Consider the following 24,906-nt stretch of genomic DNA (forward strand, 5'->3'; position numbering starts at 1 on the left):
TAACTTAACTAATGATTTCTATTCATGTTAAAATGTTGATTAGCTAACTTAGCTAATGATTTCTAGCAGTTACGCTAAAAATGCTAATTATGCTAGCAATGCTAACTTTATTAACAATGCTAACCAGGTTGATTAGCTAACTTAACCAATGATTTCTAGCAGTAATGCTAAAAATGCTAACAATGCTAAATTTGCTAACAATGCTAACCAGGTTGATTAGCTAACTTAGTTGATGATTTTTTGCAGTTATGCTAAAAATGCTAACTATGCTAACAATGCTAACTATGCTAACCATGCTAACTAGCTAACTTGCTAGTGAGGACTTTTATTTTGAAACATTTGTTGCTAGGGTATCCATGGTGGCCACTATCAGGAAACAAGAAGTTACTGCAGTATAATCATGTTGGTTGCTATGGAAACGGGCATAAACGCTTAATTTTAATGGTTGCTATGTTGGTTGCTAGGTACATGGAGGTTTCATGTAGTTGACTGGAGGCATAGTGGATGATAACTGACAGTTGGAATGGTTGAACAGTTCAATAGTTGAGTAGTTTCAATGGTTAAATGATTTAATAGTGTATTATTGCAGTGAGGACTTTTATTTTGAAACAGTTGTTGACAGAGGAAACAGTTAACAGGATATGTAGTCTTCTGAGAGACTGTATGCTTAAAGCCAGAGAAACTGACAGTTGGTGCCCAGGTGGCCGGCCACCTGGCGTAAGATTCTAATTGCTGCCGTGATGTCATAATGAGCAATGTTAAGTCTATGGGGGAAATGGTAATAGTTTTTAAGTAATAGTTTAAAAAGTATAAAAGTTACAAAGTTAAAAAATACAAAGCAGGCATGGCATAAGCAAGACCTACGCAACAACGTTTGAATGAAGTTTCTACGTTAAACGGTTGAAGCTGAATTGGCTGCGTTAGAAGAAGAAGTTTAATAACTAGAAATGCAATTCCAAGGAATTACCAGTGCATGAAAATGCAAAAATAGATAGATAATGTAGATATGGTTACTGAGGTGTAGCTAGGGTAAACATGGTGGTTGCATAGTTTACAGAGAGTTGATAGTGTGAAGGTAGACAGTTTAAAGATGAAACATTCCAGTTCTAACTTAACTAATGATTTCTATTCATGTTAAAATGTTGATTAGCTAACTTAGCTAATGATTTCTAGCAGTTAAGCTAAAAATGCTAATTATGCTAGCAATGCTAACTTTACTAACAATGCTAACCAGGTTGATTAGCTAACTTATCGATGATTTCTAGCAGTAATGTTAAAAATGCTAACTATGCTAACAATGCTAAATTTGCTGACAATGCTAACCAGGTTGATTAGCTAACTTAGTTGATGATTTTTTGCAGTTTTGCTAAAAATGCTAACTATGTTAACAATGTTAACTATGCTAACTAGCTAACTTGCTAGTGAGGACTTTTATTTTGAAACATTTGTTGCTAGGGTATCCATGGTGGCCACTATCAGGAAACAAGAAGTTACTGCAGTATAATCATGTTGGTTGCTATGGAAACGGTTATAAACACTTAATGTTAATGGTTGCTATGTTGGTTGCTAGGTACATGGAGGTTTCATGTAGTTGACTGGAGGCATAGTTGATGATAACTGACAGTTGGAATGGTTGAACATTTCAATAGTTGAGTAGTTTCAATGGTTAAATGATTTAATAGTGTATAATTGCAGTGAGGACCTTTATTTTGAAACAGTTGTAGACAGAGGAAGTAGTGAAACAGGATCTGTAGTCTTAATGAGATTGTATGCTTAAAGCCTGAGACAGAAGGTGCCTCTCATAGCGTTTACGCGTCCTCTCTCGCTCCTCACTGATCTACATAAAGAATGATGGAGCGGCAACAATGGGATAGTCTAGCCCTTCTTCTATCTTTCTTTATGTAGATCATTGAGGATCGAGGAGCGAGGGAGGACATATAAACGCTGCTTGAGAGGGACCCACAGTAAATACTTTAAAAGTTGTATGTAGATAGTCTAATTAATGTTGATAGACAGAATGTTTAATGGATGTTGATAGGCAGATTGTTTAATAGATATTGATTGACAGTTTAATGGGTGGATGAGTGAATGGTCTGAAGAAGATGAGTGGATAGAAGGTTGGATGGAATGTGCCTTATATTCTTGTTAAGAGAGACACTGATACAGCTCTCTGAGAGTAGTTGACACAGGTGTAATCAATTTAACTGGCTAGTCTTAAGAGTGCCAGAGTACTCTTAAAGCCTGAGACAGAGTAAATAATTTAAAAGTTGAATGTAGATAGTCTAATTAATGTTGATAGACAGAGAGTTTAATGGATGTTGATAGACAGATTGTTTAATAGATGTTGATAGACAGTTTAATGGGTGGATGAGTGAATGGTCTGAAGAAGATGAATGGATAGAATGTTGGATGGAATGTGCCTTATATTCTTGTAGAATGGAGAGACACAGCTCTCTACTGAGAGTAGTGGATACAGATACAGGTGTAATCAATTTAACTGGCTAGTCTTAAGAGAGCCAGCCTGAGACAGAGTAGATTGTTTAAAAGTTCAATGTAGAGCGTCTAATTGATGTTGTTGATAGGCAGACTGTTTAGAATGGGTGGATGAGTGAATGGTTTGAAGAAGATGAATGGATATAAAGTTGGATGGAATTAGGAGGACTTATTTTGATACTGTTGTGCGCAGAGGATACAGGGGAACAGAATATGTAGTCTTCAGAGAGGAGCCTGAGAGAAACTGACAGTTGGTGCCCAGGTGGCTGACCAGCTGGGGTAACATTCTAATTGCTGCCGTGATGTCATAATGAGCAATGTTAAGTCTATGGGGAAATGTTTAATAGTTTTTAATTTACAGTTTAAAAAGTATAAAAGTTACAAAGTTGAAAAATATATTGCACAGGTCTCCTTAGTAAGACCTACGTAGCAAAGTTTGAATCAAGTTTCTACGTTACACGGTTCAAGCTGAATTGCGAGCGTTAGAAGAAGAAGTGGAATAATAATAAGAAACCTAGGAAGAACAAGATAGTGCATTTTCATGCACTATAATAACTAGAAATGCAATTCCAAGGAATTACCAGTGCATGAAAATGCAAAAATAGATAGATAATGTTGATATGGTTACTAAGGTGTAGCTAGGGTAAACATGGTGGTTGCATAGTTTACAGAGAGTTGATAGTGTGAAGGTAGACTGTTTAAAGATGAAACGTTCCAGTTCTAACTTAACTAATGATTTCTATTCATGTTAAAATGTTGATTAGCTAACTTAGCTAATGATTTCTAGCAGTTACACTAAAAATGCTTATTATGCTAGCAATGCTAACCAGGTTGATTAGCTAACTTAACCGATGATTTCTGGCAGTAATGCTAAAAATGCTAACTATGCTAACAATGCTAAATTTGCTAACAATGCTAACCAGGTTGATTAGCTAACTTAGTTGATGATTTTTTTGCAGTTATGCTAAAAATGCTAACTATGCTAACCATGCTAACTAGCTAACTTGCTAGTGAGGACTTTTATTTTGAAACATTTGTTGCTTGGGTATCCATGGTGGCCACTATCAGGAAACAAGAAGTTACTGCAGTATAATCATGTTGGTTGCTATGGAAACGGTCATAAACACTTAATTTTAATGGTTGCTATGTTGGTTGCTAGGTACATGGAGGTTTCATGTAGTTGACTGGAGGCATAGTGGATGATAACTGACAGTTGGAATGGTTGAACAGTTCAATAGTTGAGTAGTTTCAATGGTTAAATGATTTAATAGTGTATTATTGCAGTGAGGACCTTTATTTTGAAACAGTTGTGGACAGAGGAAGTAGTGAAACAGGATCTGTAGTCTTAATGAGATTGTATGCTTAAAGCCTGAGACAGAAGGTGCCTCTCATAGCGTTTACACGTCCTCTCTCGCTCCTCACTGATCTACATAAAGAATGATGGAGCGGCAACAATGGGATAGTCTAGCCCTTCTTCTATCTTTCTTTATGTAGATCATTGAGGATCAAGGAGCGAGGGAGGACATATAAACGCTGCTTGAGAGGGACCCACAGTAAATACTTTAAAAGTTGTATGTAGATAGTCTAATTAATGTTGATAGATAGAATGTTTAATGGATGTTGATAGGCAGATTGTTTAATAGATATTGATTGACAGTTTAATGGGTGGATGAGTGAATGGTCTGAAGAAGATGAATGGATAGAAGGTTGGATGGAATGTGCCTTATATTCTTGTTAAGAGAGACACTGATACAGCTCTCTGAGAGTAGTTGACACAGGTGTAATCAATTTAACTGGCTAGTCTTAAGAGAGCCAGAATACTCTTAAAGCCTGAGACAGAGTAAATAATTTAAAAGTTGAATGTAGATAGTCTAATTAATGTTGATAGACAGAGAGTTTAATGGATGTTGATAGACAGATTGTTTAATAGATGTTGATAGACAGTTTAATGGGTGGATGAGTGAATGGTCTGAAGAAGATGAATGGATAGAATGTTGGATGGAATGTGCCTTATATTCTTGTAGAATGGAGAGACACAGCTCTCCACTGAGAGTAGTGGATACAGATACAGGTGTAATCAATTTAACTGGCTAGTCTTAAGAGAGCCAGCCTGAGACAGAGTAGATTGTTTAAAAGTTGAATGTAGAGCGTCTAATTGATGTTGATAGGCAGACTGTTTAGAATGGGTGGATGAGTGAATGGTTTGAAGAAGATGAATGGATATAAAGTTGGATGGAATTAGGAGGACTTATTTTGATACTGTTGTGCGCAGAGGATACAGGGGAACAGAATATGTAGTCTTCAGAGAGATTGTATGCACTTGTATGAGATTGTATGCTCTAGCCTGAGAGAAACTGACAGTTGGTGCCCAGGTGGCTGACCAGCTGGAGTAAGATTCTAATTGCTGCCGTGATGTCATAATGAGCAATGTTAAGTCTATGGGGGAAATTGTAATAGTTTTTAACTAATAGTTTAAAAAGTATAAAAGTTACAAAGTTGAAAAATACTTTGCCCACATCGCGTAAGTAAGACCTACGCGACATAGTTTGAATGGAGTTTCTACGTGAAGCGGTTAAAGCTGAATTGCGTGCGTTAGAAGAAGAACTAGAAATGCAATTCCAAGGAATTACCAGTGCATGAAAATGCAAAAATAGATAGATAATGTAGATATGGTTACTAAGGTGTAGCTAGGGTAAACATGGTGGTTGCATAGTTTACAGAGAGTTGATAGTGAGAAGGTAGACAGTTTAAAGCTGAAACATTCCAGTTCTAACTTAACTAATGATTGCTATTCATGTTAAAATGTTGATTAGCTAACTTAGCTAATGATCTCTAGCAGTTATGCTAAAAATGCTAACTATGCTAGCAATGCTAACTTTACTAACAATGCTAACCAGGTTGATTAGCTAACTTAGTTGATGATTTTTTGCAGTTATGCTAAAAATGCTAACTACGCTAACAATGCTAACCATGCTAACTAGCTAACTTGCTAGTGAGGACTTTTATTTTGAAACATTTGTTGCTAGGGTATCCACGGTGGCCATTATCAGGAAACAAGAAGTTACTGCAGTATAATCATGTTGGTTGCTATGGAAACGGTCATAAACGCTTAATTTTAATGGTTGCTATGTTGGTTGCTAGGTACATGGAGGTTTCATGTAGTTGACCGGAGGCATAGTTGATGATAACTGACAGTGGGAATGGTTAAACAGTTAAATAGTTGAGTAGTTATAATGGTTAAATGATTTTATAGTGTATTATTGCAGTGGGGACTTTTATTTTGAAACAGTTGTGGACAGAGGAAACAGTTAACAGGATATGTAGTCTTCTGAGAGACTGTATGCTTAAAGCCAGAGAACCTGACAGTTGGTGCCCAGGTGGCCGGCCACCCGGCCTAAGATTCTAATTGCTGCCGTGATGTCATAATGAGCAATGTTAAGTCTATGGGGGAAATTGTAATAGTTTTTAACTAATAGTTTAAAAAGTATAAAAGTTTCGAAGTTGAAAAATACATCCCTCCGATGTCCTAAGTAAGATCTACGTAACACAGTTTGAATGAAGTTTCTACGTTAAACGGTTCAAGCTGAATTGCGTGCGTTAGAAGAAGAATAATAAGAAGTTGAAGTAGAAGACTAGGAAGAACAGTACAGTGCATTTTCATGCACTGTAATAACTAGAAATGCAATTCCAAGGAATTACCAGTGCATGAAAATGCAGAAATAGATAGATAATGTAGATATGGTTACTAAGGTGTAGCTAGGGTAAACATGGTGGTTGCATAGTTTACAGAGAGTTGATAGTGTGAAGGTAGACTGTTTAAAGATGAAACATTCCAGTTCTAACTTAACTAATGATTTCTATTCATGTTAAAATGTTGATTAGCTAACTTAGCTAATGATTTCTAGCAGTTACGTTAAAAATGCTAATTATGCTAGCAATGCTAACTTTACTAACAATGCTAACCAGGTTGATTAGCTAACTTAGTTGATGATTTTTTGCAGTTATGCTAAAAATGCTAACTATGCTAACAATGCTAACTATGCTAACCATGCTAACTAGCTAACTTGCTAGTGAGGACTTTTATTTTGAAACATTTGTTGCTAGGGTATCCATGGTGGCCACTATCAGGAAACAAGAAGTTACTGCAGTATAATCATGTTGGTTGCTATGGAAACGGTCATAAACGCTTAATTTTAATGGTTGCTATGTTGGTTGCTAGGTACATGGAGGTTTCATGTAGTTGACTGGAGGCATAGTGGATGATAACTGACAGTTGGAATGGTTGAACAGTTCAATAGTTGAGTCGTTTCAATGGTTAAATGATTTAATAGTGTATTATTGCAGTGAGGACTTTTATTTTGAAACAGTTGTGGACAGAGGAAACAGTTAACAGGATATGTAGTCTTCTGAGAGACTGTATGCTTAAAGCCAGAGAAACTGACAGTTGGTGCCCAGGTGGCCGGCCACCTGGCGTAAGATTCTAATTGCTGCCGTGATGTCATAATGAGCAATGTTAAGTCTATGGGGGAAATGGTAATAGTTTTTAACTAATAGTTTAAAAAGTATAAAAGTTACAAAGTTGAAAAATACAAAGCAGGCATGGCATAAGCAAGACCTACGCAACAACGTTTGAATGAAGTTTCTACGTTAAACGGTTGAAGCTGAATTGGCTGCGTTAGAAGAAGAAGTTTAATAACTAGAAATGCAATTCCAAGGAATTACCAGTGCATGAAAATGCAAAAATAGATAGATAATGTAGATATGGTTGCTAAGGTGTAGCTAGGATAAACTTGGTGGTTGCATAGTTTACAGAGAGTTGATAGTGTGAAGGTAGACAGTTTAAAGATGAAACATTCCAGCTCTAACTTAACTAATGATTTCTATTCATGTTAAAATGTTGATTAGCTAACTTAGGTAATGATTTCTAGCAGTTACGCTAAAAATGCTAATTATGCTAGCAATGATAACTTTTCTAACAATGCTAACCAGGTTGATTAGCTAACTTAACCGATGATTTCTAGCAGTAATGCTAAAAATGCTAACTATGCTAACAATGCTAAATTAGCTAATAATGCTAACCAGGTTGATTAGCTAACTTAGTTGATGATTTTTTGCAGTTATGCTAAAAATGCTAACTATGCTAACTATGCTAACCATGCTAACTAGCTAACTTGCTAGTGAGGACTTTTATTTTGAAACATTTGTTGCTAGGGTATCCATGGTGGCCACTATCAAGAAACAAGAAGTTACTGCAGTATAATCATGTTGGTTGCTATGGAAACGGTCATAAACACTTAATTTTAATGGTTGCTATGTTGGTTGCTAGGTACATTGAGGTTTCATGTAGTTGACTGGAGGCATAGTGGATGATAACTGACAGTTGGAATGGTTGAACAGTTCAATAGTTGAGTAGTTTCAATGGTTAAATGATTTAATAGTGTATAATTGCAGTGAGGACTTTTACTTTGAAACAGTTGTGGACAGAGGAAACAGTTAACAGGATATGTAGTCTTCTGAGAGACTGTATGCTTAAAGCCAGAGAAACTGACAGTTGGTGCCCAGGTGGCCGGCCAGCTGGCGTAAGATTCTAATTGCTGCCGTGATGTCATAATGAGCAATGTTAAGTCTATGGGGGAAATTGTAATAGTTTTTAACTAATAGTTTAAAAAGTATAAAAGTTACAATGTTGAAAAATACAAAGCCCACATCGCGTAAGTAAGACCTACGCAACAAAATTTGAATGGAGTTTCTACGTTAAGCGGTTGAAGCTGAATTGCGTGCGTTAGAAGAAGAACTAGAAACGCAATTCCAAGGAATTACCAGTGCATGAAAATGCAAAAATAGATAGATAATGTAGATATGGTTACTAAGGTGTAGCTAGGGTAAACATGGTGGTTGCATAGTTTACAGAGAGTTGATAGTGTGAAGGTAGACAGTTTAAAGATGAAACATTCCAGTTCTAACTTAACTAATGATTTCTATTCATGTTAAAATGTTGATTAGCTAACCTAGCTAATGATTTCTAGCAGTTATGCCAATTATGCTAGCAATGCTAACTTTATTAACAATGCTAACCAGGTTGATTAGCTAACTTAACTGATGATTTCTAGCAGTTATGCTAAACATGCTAACTATGTTAAATATGCTAACAATGCTAACCAGTTTGATTAGCTAACTTAGTTGATGATTTTTTGCAGTTATGCTAAAAATGCTAACCATGCTAACTAGCTAACTTGCTAGTGAGGACTTTTATTTTGAAACAATTGTTGCTAGGGTATCCATGGTGGCCACTATCAGGAAACAAGAAGTTACTGCAGTATAATCATGTTGGTTGCTATGGAAACAGTCATAAGCACTTAATTTTAATGGTTGCTATGTTGGTTGCTAGGTACATGGAGGTTTCATGTAGTTGACTGGAGGCATAGTGGATGATAACTGACAGTTGGAATGGTTGAACAGTTTAATAGTTGAGTAGTTTCAATGGTTAACCCTCTAACCGCCCAGGTTTTTTTTTATTTTTGCATAAAAATTTCAAAAGGCCATGGCTTGAAAGTGGTCAGAGATAAAGTCCTACTGTAAATGTGAAAATCATTGAGTATGAACTAAAGTTTATGAAGGAAGTAAATTTACTCATCTAATTTGCATATTATGACGTCACAGGATGGCAATAGCGTCAAATTATGCACATTTCAGTAAATACTGGTTGTTGAACACATTTGAGCAGTTTTACTTTGATTTTTGTAATTTCTCTGACATAACAAACAAACAGGACCACAGCCAAATGTAAACCAACAATAGTAAAATATTAGTATTACCACAATCCCTATGTTACTATACAATAAAGTAGCCTGGTCAAATCAGTTCATTTCGCGGATGACTTTGTAGTTCTTCAGAGCCCTATTTTCACTAGCCCTGCTGTCTGTACCGTGTCAATTACAGACACTATCATCATGATTATCACTGGCACCGAGCACACCATGCTTATTTGATCCCTTTGGTCAACATTGCTGTAGGTAAACACTGACGTACACACGCAAAGACGCACCTCCATTCACAGACGCATCTTGACTGTCACTGCCAATGGACGACCGATCATAATCTCCAAAAGGCAGATATTCTCCTTCAGAATCAGAGTAGGTGACTTACAGACCCAAGGCTTCATAACACACGACTTTGTTTTTTAACATTTGCCGTTTTTCTGCTTCAATTTGTGAAATGCGATCGCGCATTTCACTTCCGCGTTAAAAACAGGAAATGCGTCTTCTTCTTGTGTTTCTCGCGAGTAATACAGGTCCTTGCTGAAAACTTTTTTACTCAATCTTGGGCTTGAAACGAAGCTCTGGATGTCTGCCAACTAGTGGTGGAGAGTACAAAGGCGATTAGTCACCCTACTCGAATCTACCGTCTGTTTTAATCAGTGATGTTGCTTGTCGCCGTACGGCGCCTTGGGCGGTTAAAGAGTTAAATGATTTAATAGTGTATTGTTGCAGTGAGGACTTTTATTTTGAAACAGTTGTGGACAGAGGAAACAGTTAACAGGATATGTAGTCTTCTGAGAGACTGTATGCTTAAAGCCAGAGAAACTGACAGTTGGTGCCCAGGTGGCCAGCCACCTGGCGTAAGATTCTAATTGCTGCCGTGATGTCATAATGAGCAATGTTAAGTCTATGGGGGAAAAGCTCAATGTTAAATCTATGGGGAAATCGTTTTTTAATTCATAGTTTAAAAAGTATAAAAGTTACAAAGTTGAAAAATACAAAGCACACATGGCATAAGCGAGACCTACGCAACAAAGTTTGAATGAAGTTTCTACGTTAAACGGTTCAATCTGAATTGCGTGCGTTAGAAGAATAACTAGAAATGCAATTCCAAGGAATTACCAGTGCATGAAAATGCAAAAATAGATAGATAATGTAGATATGGTTACTAAGGTGTAGCTAGGGTAAACATGGTGGTTGCATAGTTTACAGAGCGTTGATAGTGTGAAGGTAGACAGTTTAAAGATTAAACATTCCAGTTCTAACTTAACTAATGATTTCTATTCATGTTAAAATGTTGATTAGCTAACTTAGCTAATGATTTCTAGCAGTTACGCTAAAAATGCTAATTATGCTAGCAATGCTAACTTTACTAACAATGCTAACCAGGTTGATTAGCTAACTTAACCGATGATTTCTAACAGTAATGCTAAAAATGCTAACTATGCTAACAATGCTAAATTTGCTAACAATGCTAACCAGGTTGATTAGCTAACTTGGTTGATGATTTTTTGCAGTTATGCTAAAAATGCTAACAATGCTAACTATGCTAACCATGCTAACTAGCTAACTTGCTAGTGAGGACTTTTATTTTGAAACATTTGTTGCTAGGGTATCCATGGTGGCCACTATCAGGAAACAAGAAGTTACTGCAGTAAAATTATGTTGGTTGCTATGGAAACAGTCATAAACACTTCATTTTAATGGTTGCTATGTTGGTTGCTAGGTACATGGAGGTTTCATGTAGTTGACTGGAGGCATAGTGGATGATAACTGACAGTTGGAATGGTTGAACAGTTCAATAGTTGAGTAGTTTCAATGGTTAAATGATTTAATAGTGTATTATTGCAGTGAGGACCTTTATTTTGAAACAGTTGTGGACAGAGGAAGTAGTGAAACAGGATCTGTAGTCTTAATGAGATTGTATGCTTAAAGCCTGAGACAGAAGGTGCCTCTCATAGCGTTTACGCGTCCTCTCTCGCTCCTCACTGATCTACATAAAGAATGATGGAGCGGCAACAATGGGATAGTCTAGCCCTTCTTCTATCTTTCTTTATGTAGATCATTGAGGATCGAGGAGCGAGGGAGGACATATAAACGCTGCTTGAGAGGGACCCACAGTAAATACTTTAAAAGTTGTATGTAGATAGTCTAATTAATGTTGATAGACAGAATGTTTAATGGATGTTGATAGGCAGATTGTTTAATAGATATTGATTGACAGTTTAATGGGTGGATGAGTGAATGGTCTGAAGAAGATGAATGGATAGAAGGTTGGATGGAATGTGCCTTATATTCTTGTTAAGAGAGACACTGATACAGCTCTCTGAGAGTAGTTGACACAGGTGTAATCAATTTAACTGGCTAGTCTTAAGAGAGCCAGAGTAGGCTACTCTTAAAGCCTGAGACAGAGTAAATAATTTAAAAGTTGAATGTAGATAGTCTAATTAATGTTGATAGACAGAGAGTTTAATGGATGTTGATAGACAGATTGTTTAATAGATGTTGATAGACAGTTTAATGGGTGGATGAGTGAATGGTCTGAAGAAGATGAATGGATAGAATGTTAGATGGAATGTGCCTTATATTCTTGTAGAATGGAGAGACACAGCTCTCTACTGAGAGTAGTGGATACAGATACAGGTGTAATCAATTTAACTGGCTAGTCTTAAGAGAGCCAGCCTGAGACAGAGTAGATTGTTTAAAAGTTCAATGTAGAGCGTCTAATTGATGTTGTTGATAGGCAGACTGTTTAGAATGGGTGGATGAGTGAATGGTTTGAAGAAGATGAATGGATATAAAGTTGGATGGAATTAGGAGGACTTATTTTGATACTGTTGTGCGCAGAGGATACAGGGGAACAGAATATGTAGTCTTCAGAGAGGAGCCTGAGAGAAACTGACAGTTGGTGCCCAGGTGGCTGACCAGCTGGGGTAACATTCTAATTGCTGCCGTGATGTCATAATGAGCAATGTTAAGTCTATGGGGGAAATGGTGATAGTTTTTAACTAATAGTTTAAAAAGTATAAAAGTTACAAAGTTGAAAAATACAAAGCACATATGGCATAAGCAAGACCTACGCAACAAAGTTTGAATGAAGTTTCTACGTTAAACGGTTGAAGCTGAATTGCGAGCGTTAGAAGAAGAAGTTTAACTAGAAATGCAATTCCAAGGAATTACCAGTGCATGAAATGCAAAAATAGATAGATAATGTAGATATGGTTACTAAGGTGTAGCTAGGGTAAACATGGTGGTTGCATAGTTTACAGAGAGTTGATAGTGTGAAGGTAGACAGTTTAAAGCTGAAACATTGCCAGTTCTAACTTAACTAATGATTACTATTCATGTTAAAATGGTAACAATGATAACCAGGTTGATTGGTTAACTTAGCTACTGATTTCATGCAGTAATGGTAAAAATGTTAACTATGCTAACTATGCTCACAGTGCTAACCAGGTTGATTAGCTAACTTAGCTAATGATTTCTAGCAGTTATGCTAAAAATGCTAGCTATACTAGCAATGCTAACTATGGTAACAATGCTAACTTAAACTAACAATGCTAACCAGGTTGATTAGCTAACTTAACTGATGATTTCTAGAAATAATGCTAAAAATGCTAACCAGGTTGATTAGCTAACTTAGTTGATGTTTTTTTTGCAGTTATGCTAAAAATGTTAACAATGTTAACTATGCTAACCATGCTAACTAGCTAACTTGCTAGTGAGGACTTTTATTTTGAAACATTTGTTGCTAGGGTATCCATGGTGGCCACTATCAGGAAACAATAAGTTACTGCAGTATAATCATGTTGGTTGCTATGGAAACGGTCATAAACGCTTAATTTTAATGGTTGATATGTTGGTTGCTAGGTACATGGAGTTTTAGTTGACTGGAAGCATAGTTGATAACTGACAGTTGGAATGGTTGAACAGTTAAATAGTTGAGTAGTTACAATGGTTAAATGATTTAATAGTGTATTATTGCAGTGAGGACCTTTATTTTGAAACAGTTGTGGACAGAGGAAGTAGTGAAACAGGATCTGTAGTCTTAATGAGATTGTATGCTTAAAGCCTGAGACAGAAGATGCCTCTCATATAGCGTTTACGCGTCCTCTCTCGCTCCTCGATCCTCACTGATCTACATAAAGAATGATGGAGCGGCAACAATGGGATAGTCTAGCCCTTCTTCTATCTTTCTTTATGTAGATCATTGAGGAGCGAGGAGCGAGGGAGGACATATAAACGCTGCTTGAGAGGCACCCACAGTAAATACTTTAAAAGTTGTATGTACAGTGAGGAGCACATGTATTTGATACCCTGCTAAAACAGGAATATAAAATCATCATTTGACAATTGATCTTAATGCCTTAACTCAAAAAATTAGTACAAATCAAACCGCCAAGGACACCAATTTTCTTTGTGATTGAAGAATGTATCGTAAATAGATAAATGTTTTCCTTAAATGCTAGGGGAAGGAAGTATTTGACCCCCTATGTAACCCTATGGGAATTTAACACATAGGGTTAACATAGGGGCAGGCAGATTTTTATTTTTAAAGGCCAGCTATTTCATGGATCTAGGATATTATGCATCCCGATAAATTTCCCTTGGCCTTTGAAATTAAAATAGCCCCACATCATCACATACCCTTCACCATAGCTAGAGATTGGCATGGTGCTTTTTCCAGTAGGCCTATTAGCCTGTTTGATTTGCATTGAGCTCAATGAGCATCAAACAGGCTAATAGGCCTACTGGAAAAAGCACCATGCCAATCTCTAGCTATGGTGAAAAGTATGTAATGATGTGGGGCTATCTTAATTCCAACGGCCAAGGGAACTTTATCAGGATGCATAATATCCTGAATCCATAAAATAGCTGGCCTTAAAAAATAAAAATCTGCCCGCCCCTATGTTAACCCTATGTGTTGAATTCCCATAGGGTTACATTGGGGGTCAAATACTTACTTCCCCCTAGCATTTAGGAAGAACATTTATTTATTTACGAAACATTCTTCCATCACAAAGAAAATTGGCGTACTTAGCGGTTTTATTTTTACTCAATTTTTGAATTAAGACATTAAGATCAATTGTCAAATGACGATTTTATATTCCTCTTTTTAGGCAACTTTAGCATGGTATCAAATACATTTTCTCCTCACTGTAGATAGTCTAATTAATGTTGATAGACAGAATGTTTCATGGATGTTGATAGGCAGATTATTTAATAGATATTGATTGACAGTTTAATGGGTGGATGAGTGAATGGTCTGAAGAAGATGAATGGATAGAAGGTTGGATGGAATGTGCCTTATATTCTTGTTAAGAGAGACACTGATACAGCTCTCTGAGAGTAGTTGATACAGGTGTAATCAATCATCACTGTTGATAGACAGTTTAATGGGTGGATGAGTGAATGGTCTGAAGAAGATGAATGGATAGAAAGTTGGATGGAATGTGCTTTATATTCTTGTAGAGTGGAGAGACACAGCTCTCTACTGAGAGTAGTGGATACAGATACAGGTGTAATCAATTTAACTGGCTAGTCTTGAGAGAGCCAGAGTGTAAGCCTGAGACAGAGTAGATTGTTTAAAAGTTGAATGTAGATAGTCTAATTAATGTTGATAGACAGAGAGTTTAATGGATGTTGATAGGCAGATTGTTTAATAGATGTTGATAGACAGTTTAATGGGTGGATGAGTGAATGGTCTGAAGAAGATGAATGGATAGAAAGTTGGATGGAATGTGCCTTATATTCTTGTAGAGTGGAGAGACACAGCTCTCTACTGGGAGTAGTGGATACAGATACAGGTGTAATCAATTCAACTGGCTAGTCTTAAGAGAGCCAGAGTGTCAGCCTGAGACAGAGTAGATTGTTTAAAAGTTGAATGTAGATCGTCTAATTGATGTTGATAGGCAGACTGTTTAGAATGGGTGGATGAGTGAATGGTTTGAAGAAGATGAATGGATAGAAAGTTAAAATGGAATTAGGAAGGCTTATGTTGATACAGTTGATACAGGGGAACAGAAAATGTAGTCTCAAGAGCCTGAGAGAGAGAGAGAGCTGCTGCACCTGGACTGGCCACCTGGCGTAACATTCTAATTGCTGCCGTGATGTCATAATGAGCAATGTTAAGTCTATGGGGACATTTTTAATAGTTTTTAATTCATAGTTTAAAAAGTATAAAAGTTACAAAGTTGAAAAATATATTCCACAGGTCTCCTAAGTAAGACCTACGTAGCAAAGTTTGAATCAAGTTTCTACGTTAAACGGTTCAAGCTGAATTGCGAGCGTTAGAAGAAGTAGTGGAATAACTAGAAATGCAATTCCAAGGAATTACCAGTGCATGAAAATGCAAAAATAGATGGATAATGTAGATATGGTTGCTAAGGTGTAGCTAGGGTAAACATGGTGGTTGCATAGTTTACAGAGAGTTGATAGTGTGAAGGTAGACAGTTTAAAGATGAAACATTCCAGCTCTAACATAACTAGTGATTTCTATTCATGTTAAAATGTTGATTAGCTAACTTAGGTAATGATTTCTAGCAGTTACGCTAAAAATGCTAATAATGCTAGCAATGATAACTTTACTAACAATGCTAACCAGGTTGATTAGCTAACTTAACCGATGATTTCTAGCAGTAATGCTAAAAATGATAACTATGCTAACAATGCTAACTATGCTAACAATGCTAACCAGGTTGATTAGCTAACTTAGCTAATCATTTCTGGCAGTTATGCTAAAATGCTAACTATGCTAACAATGCTAACCATGCTAACTAGCTAACTTGCTAGTGAGGACTTTTATTTTGAAACATTTGTCGCTAGGGTATCCATGGTGGCCACTATCAAGAAACAAGAAGTTACTGCAGTATAATCATGTTGGTTGCTATGGAAACGGTCATAAACACTTAATTTTAATGGTTGCTATGTTGGTTGCTAGGTACATGGAGGTTTCATGTAGTTGACTGGAGGCACAGTGGATGATAACTGACAGTTGGAATGGTTGAACAGTTCAATAGTTGAGTAGTTTCAATGGTTAAATGATTTAATAGTGTATTATTGCAGTGAGGACTTTTATTTTGAAACAGTTGTGGACAGAGGAAACAGTTAACAGGATATGTAGTCTTCTGAGAGACTGTATGCTTAAAGCCAGAGAAACTGACAGTTGGTGCCCAGGTGGCCGGCCACCTGGCGTAAGATTCTAATTGCTGCCGTGATGTCATAATGAGCAATGTTAAGTCTATGGGGGAAATTGTAATAGTTTTTAACTAATAGTTTAAAAAGTATAAAAGTTACAAAGTTGAAAAAAACAAAGCAGGCATGGCATAAGCAAGACCTACGCAACAACGTTTGAATGAAGTTTCTACGTTAAACGGTTGAAGCTGAATTGGCTGCGTTAGAAGAAGAAGTTTAATAATAATAATAACTAGAAATGCAATTCCAAGGAATTACCAGTGCATGAAAATGCAAAAATAGATAGATAATGTAGATATGGTTACAAAGGTGTAGCTAGGGTAAACATGGTGGTTGCATAGTTTACAGAGAGTTGATAGTGTGAAGGTAGACAGTTTAAAGCTGAAACATTCCACTTCTAACTTAACTTATGATTTCTATTCCTGTTAAAATGATAACTATGGTAACTATGATAACCAGGTTGATTGTTAACTTAGCTACTGATTTCATGCAGTTATGGTAAAAATGTTAACTATGCTAACTATGCTCACAGTGCTAACCAGGTTGATTAGCTAACTTAGCTAATGATTTCTAGCAGTTATGTTAAAAATGCTAACTATGCTAGCAATGCTAACTATGGTAACAAGGCTAACCAGGTTGTTTAGCTTACTTAACTGATGATTTCTAACAATAATGTTAAAAATGCTAACAATGCTAAAATTGCTAACAATGCTAACCAGGTTGATTAGCTAACTTAGCTAATCATTTCTAGCAGTTATGCTAAAAATGCTAACTATGCTAACAATGCTAACTATGCTAACCATGGTAACTAGCTAACTTGCTAGTGAGGACTTTTATTTTGAAACATTTGTTGCTAGGGTATCCATGGTGGCCACTATCAGGAAACAAGAAGTTACTGCAGTATAATCATGTTGGTTGCTATGGAAACGGTCATAAACGCTTAATTTCAATGGTTGCTATGTTGGTTGCTAGGTACACGGAGGTTTCATGTAGTTGACTGGAGGCATAGTTGATGATAACTGACAGTTGGAATGGTTGAACAGTTAAATAGTTGAGTAGTTTCAATGGTTAAATGATTTAATAGTGTATTATTGCAGTGAGGACTTTTATTTTGAAACAGTTTTGGACAGAGGAAACAGGATATGTAGTCTTAATGAGATTGTATGCTTAAAGCCTGAGACAGAAGGTGCCTCTCATATAGCGTTTACGCGTCCTCTCTCGCTCCTCACTGATCTACATAAAGAATGATGGAGCGGCAACAATGGGATAGTCTAGCCCTTCTTCTATCTTTCTTTATGTAGATCATTGAGGATCGAGGAGCGAGGGAGGACATATAAACGCTGCTTGAGAGGGACCCACAGTAAATACTTTAAAAGTTGTATGTAGATAGTCTAATTAATGTTGATAGACAGAATGTTTAATGGATGTTGATAGGCAGATTGTTTAATAGATATTGATTGACAGTTTAATGGGTGGATGAGTGAATGGTCTGAAGAAGATGAATGGATAGAAGGTTGGATGGAATGTGCCTTATATTCTTGTTAAGAGAGACACTGATACAGCTATCTGAGAGTAGTTGATACAGGTGTAATCAATTTAACTGGCTAGTCTTAAGAGAGCCACAGTGTACTCTTAAAGCCTGAGACAGAGTAAATAATTTAAAAGTTGAATGTAGATAGTCTAATTAATGTTGATAGACAGAGAGTTTAATGGATGTTGATAGACAGGTTGTTTAATAAATGTTGATAGACAGTTTAATGGGTGGATGAGTGAATGGTCTGAAGAAAATGAATGGATAGAATGTTGGATGGAATGTGCCTTATATTCTTGTAGAATGGAGAGACAGCTCTCTACTGAGAGTAGTGGATACAGATACAGGTGTAATCAATTTAACTGGCTAGTCTTAAGAGAGCCAGCCTGAGACAGAGTAGATTGTTTAAAAGTTGAATGTAGAGCGTCTAATTGATGTTGATAGGCAGACTGTTTAGAATGGGTGGATGAGTGAATGGTTTGAAGAAGATGAATGGATATAAAGTTGGATGGAATTAGGAGGACTTATTTTGATACTGTTGTGCGCAGAGGATACAGGGGAACAGAATATGTAGTCTTCAGGGATATTGTAAAGCCTGAGAGAAACTGACAGTTGGTGCCCAGGTGGCTGACCAGCTGGAGTAAGATTCTAATTGCTGCCGTGATGTCATAATGAGCAATGTTAAGTCTATGGGGGAAATTGTAATAGTTTTTAACTAATAGTTTAAAAAGTATAAAAGTTACAAAGTTGAAAAATATAAAGCAGGCATGGCATAAGCAAGACCTACGCAACAACGTTTGAATGAAGTTTCTACGTTAAACGGTTGAAGCTGAATTGGCTGCGTTAGAAGAAGAAGTTTAATAATAACTAGACATGTAATTCCAAGGAAATTACGAGTGCATGAAAATGCAAAAATGATGAGGACTTTTATTTTGAAACAGTTGTGGGTAGAGGAAACAGTTGAGAGAGCTTAAGAGAGCCAGAAAGCCTGAGACAGAGAGTTGCTGCCAGGTGGCTTTGAACACCTGGCTTAAGATTCTAATTGCTTAACGACTTCATTGTGATGTCATAATCCAATGTTAAGTCTATGGGAGAAAAAATGTTTTAAAAAATTCATATAAAATAAACGATAAAGTTTTCGAAGATGAAAATTACATAGCTGAAGTCACCTAAGTAAGACCTACGCAGCGCAGTTTGAATGAAGTTTCTACGTCGAACGGTTGAAGCTGAATTGAACGCACAAAAAGTGTCTGAAGAAGAATAATAATAATATCGATAATAAGAATAAACAGCATAACAGTAGAGTGCATTTTCATGCACTCTAATAAGAAGACTTGGAATAACAGTACAGTGCATTTTCATGCACTGTAATAAGAAGACTTCGAATAACAGTACAGTGCATTTTCATGCACTGTAATAATAACTAGAAATGCAATTCCAAGGAATTACCAGTGCATGAAAATGCAAAAATAGATAGATAATGTAGATATGGTTACTAAGGTGTAGCTAGGGTAAACATGGTGGTTGCATAGTTTACAGAGAGTTGATAGTGTGAAGGTAGACAGTTTAAAGATGAAACGTTCCAGTTCTAACTTAACTAATGATTTCTATTCATGTTAAAATGTTGATTAGCTAACTTAGCTAATGATTTCTAGCAGTTACGCTAAAAATGCTTACTATGCTAGCAATGCTAACAATGCTAACCAGGTTGATTAGCTAACTTAACCGATGATTTCTAGCAGTAATGCTAAAAATGCTAACTATGCTAACAATGCTAAATTTGCTAACAATGCTAACCAGGTTGATTAGCTAACTTAGTTGATGATTTTTTGCAGTTATGCTAAAAATGCTAACTATGCTAACAATGCTAACTATGCTAACCATGGTAACTAGCTAACTTGCTAGTGAGGACTTTTATTTTGAAACATTTGTTGCTAGGGTATCCATGGTGGCCACTATCAGGAAACAAGAAGTTACTGCAGTATAATCATGTTGGTTGCTATGGAAACGGTCATAAACACTTTTTAATGGTTGCTATGTTGGTTGCTAGGTACATGGAGGTTTCATGTAGTTGACTGGAGGCATAGTGGATGATAACTGACAGTTGGAATGGTTGAACAGTTCAATAGTTGAGTAGTTTCAATGGTTAAATGATTTAATAGTGTATTATTGCAGTGAGGACCTTTATTTTGAAACAGTTGTGGACAGAGGAAGTAGTGAAACAGGATCTGTAGTCTTAATGAGATTGTATGCTTAAAGCCTGAGACAGAAGGTGCTTCTCATAGCGTTTACGCGTCCTCTCTCGCTCCTCACTGATCTACATAAAGAATGATGGAGCGGCAACAATGGGATAGTCTAGCCCTTCTTCTATCTTTCTTTATGTAGATCATTGAGGATCGAGGATCGAGGGAGGACATATAAACGCTGCTTGAGAGGGACCCACAGTAAATACTTTAAAAGTTGAATGTAGATAGTCTAATTAATGTTGATAGACAGAGAGTTTAATGGATGTTAGACAGATTGTTTAATAGATGTTGATAGACAGTTTAATGGGTGGATGAGTGAATGGTCTGAAGAAGATGAATGGATAGAATGTTGGATGGAATGTGCCTTATATTCTTGTAGAATGGAGAGACACAGCTCTCTACTGAGAGTAGTGGATACAGATACAGGTGTAATCAATTTATCTGGCTAGTCTTAAGAGAGCCAGCCTGAGACAGAGTAGATTGTTTAAAAGTTCAATGTAGAGCGTCTAATTGATGTTGTTGATAGGCAGACTGTTTAGAATGGGTGGATGAGTGAATGGTTTGAAGAAGATGAATGGATATAAAGTTGGATGGAATTAGGAGGACTTATTTTGATACTGTTGTGCGCAGAGGATACAGGGGAACAGAATATGTAGTCTTCAGAGAGGAGCCTGAGAGAAACTGACAGTTGGTGCCCAGGTGGCTGACCAGCTGGGGTAACATTCTAATTGCTGCCGTGATGTCATAATGAGCAATGTTAAGTCTATGGGGGAAATGGTGATCGTTTTTAACTAATAGTTTAAAAAGTATAAAAGTTACAAAGTTGAAAAATATAAAGCACATATGGCATAAGCAAGACCTACGCAACAAAGTTTGAATGAAGTTTCTACGTTAAACGGTTGAAGCTGAATTGCGAGCGTTAGAAGAAGAAGTTTAATAATAACTAGAAATGCAATTCCAAGGAATTACCAGTGCATGAAAATGCAAAAATAGATAGATAATGTAGATATGGTTACTAAGGTGTAGCTAGGGTAAACATGGTGGTTGCATAGTTTACAGAGAGTTGATAGTGTGAAGGTAGACAGTTTAAAGATGAAACGTTCCAGTTCTAACTTAACTAATGATTTCTATTCATGTTAAAATGTTGATTAGCTAACTTAGCTAATGATTTCTAGCAGTTACGCTAAAAATGCTTACTATGCTAGCAATGCTAACAATGCTAACCAGGTTGATTAGCTAACTTAACCGATGATTTCTAGCAGTAATGCTAAAAATGCTAACTATGCTAACAATGCTAAATTTGCTAACAATGCTAACCAGGTCAATTAGCTAACTTAGTTGATGATTTTTTGCAGTTATGCTAAAAATGCTAACTATGCTAACAATGCTAACTATGCTAACCATGGTAACTAGCTAACTTGCTAGTGAGGACTTTTATTTTGAAACATTTGTTGCTAGGGTATCCATGGTGGCCACTATCAGGAAACAAGAAGTTACTGCAGTATAATCATGTTGGTTGCTATGGAAACGGTCATAAACACTTTTTAATGGTTGCTATGTTGGTTGCTAGGTACATGGAGGTTTCATGTAGTTGACTGGAGGCATAGTGGATGATAACTGACAGTTGGAATGGTTGAACAGTTCAATAGTTGAGTAGTTTCAATGGTTAAATGATTTAATAGTGTATTATTGCAGTGAGGACCTTTATTTTGAAACAGTTGTGGACAGAGGAAGTAGTGAAACAGGATCTGTAGTCTTAATGAGATTGTATGCTTAAAGCCTGAGACAGAAGGTGCTTCTCATAGCGTTTACGCGTCCTCTCTCGCTCCTCACTGATCTACATAAAGAATGATGGAGCGGCAACAATGGGATAGTCTAGCCCTTCTTCTATCTTTCTTTATGTAGATCATTGAGGATCGAGGATCGAGGGATGACATATAAACGCTGCTTGAGAGGGACCCACAGTAAATACTTTAAAAGTTGTATGTAGATAGTCTAATTAATGTTGATAGATAGAATGTTTAATGGATGTTGATAGGCAGATTGTTTAATAGATATTGATTGACAGTTTAATGGGTGGATGAGTGAATGGTCTGAAGAAGATGAATGGATAGAAGGTTGGATGGAATGTGCCTTATATTCTTGTTAAGAGAGACACTGATACAGCTCTCTGAGAGTAGTTGACACAGGTGTAATCAATTTAACTGGCTAGTCTTAAGAGTATCTTAAAGCCTGAGACAGAGTAAATAATTTAAAAGTTGAATGTAGATAGTCTAATTAATGTTGATAGACAGAGAGTTTAATGGATGTTAGACAGATTGTTTAATAGATGTTGATAGACAGTTTAATGGGTGGATGAGTGAATGGTCTGAAGAAGATGAATGGATAGAATGTTGGATGGAATGTGCCTTATATTCTTGTAGAATGGAGAGACACAGCTCTCTACTGAGAGTAGTGGATACAGATACAGGTGTAATCAATTTAACTGGCTAGTCTTAAGAGAGCCAGCCTGAGACAGAGTAGATTGTTTAAAAGTTCAATGTAGAGCGTCTAATTGATGTTGTTGATAGGCAGACTGTTTAGAATGGGTGGATGAGTGAATGGTTTGAAGAAGATGAATGGATATAAAGTTGGATGGAATTAGGAGGACTTATTTTGATACTGTTGTGCGCAGAGGATACAGGGGAACAGAATATGTAGTCTTCAGAGAGGAGCCTGAGAGAAACTGACAGTTGGTGCCCAGGTGGCTGACCAGCTGGGGTAACATTCTAATTGCTGCCGTGATGTCATAATGAGCAATGTTAAGTCTATGGGGGAAATGGTGATAGTTTTTAACTAATAGTTTAAAAAGTATAAAAGTTACAAAGTTGAAAAATATAAAGCACATATGGCATAAGCAAGACCTACGCAACAAAGTTTGAATGAAGTTTCTACGTTAAACGGTTGAAGCTGAATTGCGAGCGTTAGAAGAAGAAGTTTAATAATAACTAGAAATGCAATTCCAAGGAATTACCAGTGCATGAAAATGCAAAAATAGATAGATAATGTAGATATGGTTACTAAGGTGTAGCTAGGGTAAACATGGTGGTTGCATAGTTTACAGAGAGTTGATAGTGTGAAGGTAGACAGTTTAAAGATGAAACATTCCAGTTCTAACTTAACTAATGATTTCTATTCATGTTAAAATGTTGATTAGCTAACTTAGCTAATGATTTCTAGCAGTTACGCTAAAAATGCTTATTATGCTAGCAATGCTAACTTTACTAACAATGCTAACCAGGTTGATTAGCTAACTTAACCGATGATTTCTAGCAGTTATGCTAAAAATGCTAACTATGTTAACAATGCTAACTAGCTAACTTGCTAGTGAGGACTTTTATTTTGAAACATTTGTTGCTAGGGTATCCATGGTGGCCACTATCAGGAAACAAGAAGTTACTGCAGTATAATCATGTTGGTTGCTATGGAAACGGTCATAAACGCTTAATTTTAATGGTTGCTATGTTGGTTGCTAGGTACATGGAGGTTTCATGTAGTTGACTGGAGGCATAGTGGATGATAACTGACAGTTGGAATGGTTGAACAGTTCAATAGTTGAGTAGTTTCAATGGTTAAATGATTTAATAGTGTATTATTGCAGTGAGGACCTTTATTTTGAAACAGTTGTGGACAGAGGAAGTAGTGAAACAGGATCTGTAGTCTTAATGAGATTGTATGCTTAAAGCCTGAGACAGAAGGTGCCTCTCATAGCGTTTACGCGTCCTCTCTCGCTCCTCACTGATCTACATAAAGAATGATGGAGCGGCAACAATGGGATAGTCTAGCCCTTCTTCTATCTTTCTTTATGTAGATCATTGAGGATCGAGGAGCGAGGGAGGACATATAAACGCTGCTTGAGAGGGACCCACAGTAAATACTTTAAAAGTTGTATGTAGATAGTCTAATTAATGTTGATAGATAGAATGTTTAATGGATGTTGATAGGCAGATTGTTTTATATTGATTGACAGTTTAATGGGTGGATGAGTGAATGGTCTGAAGAAGATGAATGGATAGAAGGTTGGATGGAATGTGCCTTATATTCTTGTTAAGAGAGACACTGATACAGCTCTCTGAGAGTAGTTGACACAGGTGTAATCAATTTAACTGGCTAGTCTTAAGAGAGCCAGAGTACTCTTAAAGCCTGAGACAGAGTAAATAATTTAAAAGTTGAATGTAGATAGTCTAATTAATGTTGATAGACAGAGAGTTTAATGGATGTTGATAGACAGATTGTTTAATAGCTGTTGATAGACAGTTTAATGGGTGGATGAGTGAATGGTCTGAAGAAGATGAATGGATAGAATGTTGGATGGAATGTGCCTTATATTCTTGTAGAATGGAGAGACACAGCTCTCTACTGAGAGTAGTGGATACAGATACAGGTGTAATCAATTTAACTGGCTAGTCTTAAGAGAGCCAGCCTGAGACAGAGTAGATTGTTTAAAAGTTCAATGTAGAGCGTCTAATTGATGTTGTTGATAGGCAGACTGTTTAGAATGGGTGGATGAGTGAATGGTTTGAAGAAGATGAATGGATATAAAGTTGGATGGAATTAGGAGGACTTATTTTGATACTGTTGTGCACAGAGGATACAGGGGAACAGAATATGTAGTCTTCAGAGAGGAGCCTGAGAGAAACTGACA

The 24,906-nt window shown here is 36.7% G+C and overlaps 1 protein-coding gene across 1 annotated transcript in view; it reads left to right on the forward strand.

Moving 5' to 3' along the window:
• Nucleotides 1-24,906, forward strand: part of LOC134059640 (uncharacterized) — a 301,237-nt gene that overhangs the window by 76,232 nt on the left and 200,099 nt on the right. The window lies entirely within an intron of this gene.

This window comes from Sardina pilchardus, chromosome 16 (genome assembly GCF_963854185.1).
Source record: "Sardina pilchardus chromosome 16, fSarPil1.1, whole genome shotgun sequence".
NCBI classification, from domain to species: Eukaryota; Metazoa; Chordata; class Actinopteri; order Clupeiformes; family Clupeidae; genus Sardina; species Sardina pilchardus.